This window comes from Cupressus sempervirens, chromosome 7 (genome assembly GCF_028749045.1).
Source record: "Cupressus sempervirens isolate cs-2001-9-10 chromosome 7, ASM2874904v1, whole genome shotgun sequence".
In the NCBI taxonomy this organism is placed as follows: Eukaryota; Viridiplantae; Streptophyta; class Pinopsida; order Cupressales; family Cupressaceae; genus Cupressus; species Cupressus sempervirens.
The window spans coordinates 689,683,798-689,688,006 of record NC_143124.1 but is presented as its reverse complement, the minus strand read 5'-3'; positions in this window follow the sequence as shown (position 1 = coordinate 689,688,006).

Genomic DNA, 4,209 nt, shown 5'->3' with positions numbered 1-4,209 from the left:
GCGGGGCGACTTGATGAACGAACTTAAAGAGTCGACTTGGTGAGAGTACTCGGTGGGGTGCCCTGATGAACAAACCTAAAGAGTCGACCTGGTGAGAGTACTTGGTGGGCCGACCTGGCGGGGTGACTTGGTGAGCAAACTTAAAGAGTCGACTTGGTGAGAGTAGTTGGTGGGCTGACCTGGCGGGGTGACTTGATGAACGAACTTAAAGAGTCGACCTGGTGGGCCGACTTGGCAGAGTGACTTCATGAACGAACTTAAAGAGTCCACTTGGTGGGCCGACCTGGCGGGGTGACTTGATGAACGAACTTAAAGAGTCGACTTGGTGAGAGTAATTTGTGGGCTGACCTGGCGGGGTGACTTGATGAATGAACTTAAAGAGTCGACTTGGTGGGGTGACTTGATGAACGCACTTGAAGGGTCGACTTGGTGGGGTGACTCTATGAACGGACCTAAAGAGTTGACTTGGTGAGAGTACTTGGTGGGGTGACTCGATGAAAGGACTTAAAGAGTCGACTTGGTGAGAGTACTTGGTGGCTCGACTTTATGAGCAGACTTAAAGAGCCCACTTGGTGAGAGTGGGCCTAACGGGGCGATGTGGTGAGTGGGCCTAACGGGGCGAGTTGGTGGGGCGACTTGGCGAGTGGTATTAGAGAGCCGACGTGGTGAGGCGACTCGGCGAGTTGGTTCGTTGAGATGACATGGTGAGCTGACTTGGCGAGTCGACCCGGCGAGCGAACTTAAAGAGTGGACTTGGCAACGTACTCGAGTTGACTTGGTGAGGCGACCCGGCGAGCGGGCTCAAAGAGTCAACATGGTGAGGCGACTCATTGAGTCAACATGGTGAGGAGCTATCCTTGAGGCGACTTGGTGGGCCTACTTGATTAGTCGACTTGGTGAGCCGACCTGACGAGCTGACACGGTGAGCGAGCTTGAAGAGGCGACGACTTGGTGGGGTAACTCGGCAAGCCAAATTATCGAGGCGAGATGGTGAGTCGACTTGGTGAGCTGACTTGGTGAGCGCACTTAAAGAGTCAACTTCGTGAGGTGACTCGGCGAGTTAGCCCGCTGATGCGACTTGGGCGGGCCGACCTGGCGAACGAACTTAAAGAGGCGACTTGGGCGGGCTGACCTGGCGAGCGAACTTAAAGAGTTGACTTGGCAACGTACTTGAACAACCGACTTGGCGAGCTGACACGGTGAGTGGGCTTAGAGAAGCAACTCGGCGGGGCGACTTGATGAACGGACTTAAAGGGTCGACTTGGCGGGGTGACTTGATGAACGGACCTAAAGAGTTGACTTGGTGAGAGTACTTGGCGGGGTGAACTGATGAACGGACTTAAAGAGTCGACTTGGTGGGAGTACTTGGTGGGCCGACTTGATGAACGGACTTATAGAGTCGACTTGGTGAGAGTAGTTGTTCTGGTGACTTGATGAACGAAATTAAAGAGTCGGCTTGGCGGGGTGACTTGATGAAAGGACTTAAACAGTCGACTTGGTCGGGTGATTCGATGAACGAACTTAGAGGGTCGACTTTGCGGGGTGACTTGATGAACGGACCTAAAGAGTTGACTTGGTGAGAGTACTTGGTTGGGTGACTCGATGAAACGACTTAAAGAGTCGACTTGGTGAGAGTACTTGGTGGCTCGACTTTATGAGCAGACTTAAAGAGTCCACTTGGTGAGAGTGGGCCTAACGGGGCGATGTGGTGAGTGGGCCTAACGGGGCGAGTTGGTGGGGCGACTTGGCGAGTGGTATTAGAGAGCCGACGTGGTGAGGCGGCTCGGCGAGTTGGTTTGTTGAGATGACATGGTGAGCTGACTTGGCGAGTCGACCTGGCGAGCGAACTTAAAGAGTCGACTTGGCAACGTACTCGAGTCGACTTGGTGAGGCGACCCGGCGAGCGGGCTCAAAGAGTCAACATGGTGAGGCGACTCATTGAGTCAACATGGTGAGGAGCTATCCTTGAGGCGACTTGGTGGGCCTACTTGATTAGTCAACTTGGTGAGCCGACCTGACGAGCTGACACGGTGAGCGGGCTTAAAGAGGCGACGACTTGGTGGGGTAACTCGGCAAGCCAACTTATCGAGGCGAGATGGTGAGTCGACTTGGTGAGCTGACTTGGTGAGCGCACTTAAAGAGTCAACTTCGTGAGGTGACTCGGCGAGTTAGCCCGTTGATGCGACTTGGGCGGGCTGACCTGGCGAACGAACTTAAAGAGGCGACTTGGGCGGGCTGACCTGGCGAGCGAACTTAAAGAGTTGACTTGGCAACGTACTTGAACAACCGACTTGGTGAGCTGACATGGTGAGTGGGCTCCGCTGATGCGACTTGGGCGGGCCGACCTGGCGAACGAACTTAAAGAGGCGACTTGGGCGGGCTGACCTGGTGAGCGAACTTAAAGAGTTGACTTGGTGAGCTGACATGGTCAGTGGGCTTAGAGAAGCAACTCGGCGGGGCGACTTGGCGAGCACACCTGCTGGGGCAAGGTGGTAAAACGACTAGGTGATTCGACATGGTGAGCTGACTTAGGGAGCTGTCTTGGTGAGCGAACTTAAGGGGTCGACTTGGTGAGGCAACCTGAATAGTCGACTCGGTGAGGTGGCTTGGGGAGCCGACATGGTGAGCGGTCTTAAAGAAGAGGCGACCTGGTGGGGCAACCTGGTGAGGCGAGATGGTAAGTCATCTTGGTGAGCCGTCTTGACGAGCTGTGAGTGGACTTAAAGAGTCAATTCTTGATTTGGCAAAGACCACATGGTTAGATGACTTGGTGAGCCGACCTGGCCAGAAAAATTGGCAAGCAAACTTATAGAATCGACTTGCTGTCCCCAGCCAGGATCGCACGCCTGGGTCGACCCAACTTGGGTCACCCGACTAGGTCAACCCATCTCCGTCGCCCCAGCCTCGGGCGACCCGACTGGGTCGACGAGGGGAAAAAAAAAAAAAAAAAAACAAAAAAAATCATGAGAGGCCCTGTACAGCGAAAAGCGCTAAATTTTGGGCATTACAAAAAAAAAAAACAAGTTACCCGCTTTTGGATCACGCACAAGTTTCAGTTCACGTATTGCCGAGCCGACTCGAGGCGTTACGCCTAGCTAGCCGGATTCGAGGTAGGGTAGCCGAAACGATCCGATTTGAGAATTTTCTTTATAAAAAGAGATCATGATAGGCCTCGTAAGGCAAAAAAGAATGAAATTTTGGGAGTTCAAAAAAAAACGTTACCCGGTTTTGGATCGCGCACAGGGCTCGGGTCACGTAGCATCGAGGTGCCCTGGGTGACATGATTCGAGCGAAAAGTCGACGGTGGCATGAGTCGTGCAAAAACATTGGAGGCCATTAAGGCTCGAGGCGCTTCGAGTCGAGGTTGCCGAGGCGGGTCGGGTTGAAAAATTTGGGCGTTAACCAAAAAGAAAAAGTTAACCGCTTTTGGATCATGTACACGGCTCGGGGCACTTAGAATCAAGTCGAGCACGGTGACATGAGTCGTGCGAAAAATTTGGAGACGACTCGAGTCGGGGCATCCGACTCTATTCGAGTTCAAAACTTTGGGACTTGACAAAAAAAAGAAAAAAGAAAAAGTTACCCGGTTTTGGATCACGTAAGTGACTCGGGCCACTCAGAATCAAGGCGAGTGCGATTACATGAGTCGGGCGAAAAAAAAAAAATGGAGGCGGTTAAGGCTCGAGGCAATTCGAGTCGGGGTAGCTGAGTCGATTCGAAAACTTTGGCCGTTAGCCAGAAAAAGAGTTAATCGCTTTTGGATCACGTACATGACTTGGGGCACATAGAATCAAGTCAAGCACGGTGACATGAGTGGTTCGAAAAAATTGCAGGCGATTAAGGCTCGAGGCTATTTGAGTTGGGGTTGCTGACACGATTCGGGTTGAAATCTTTGGGTGTTAACCAAAGAAGGAAGAAGTTAACCGCTTTTGGATCACGTACATGACTCGGGGCACCAAGTCGAGCACGGTGACATGAGTCCTGCGAAAAAACTGGAGGCGGTTAAGGCTCGAGGCAATACGAGTCGGGGTCGCCGACACAATTTGGGTTGAAAACTTTGGGCGTTAACCGAAAAAAAGAGTTGACCGCCTTTGGATCACGCACATGACTCGGCGCACTTAGAATCATGTCGAGCACGGTGACATGAGTCGTGCGAAAAAATTGGAGGCGGTTAAGGCTCGACGCGATTCGAGTCGGGGTTCGGGTAAT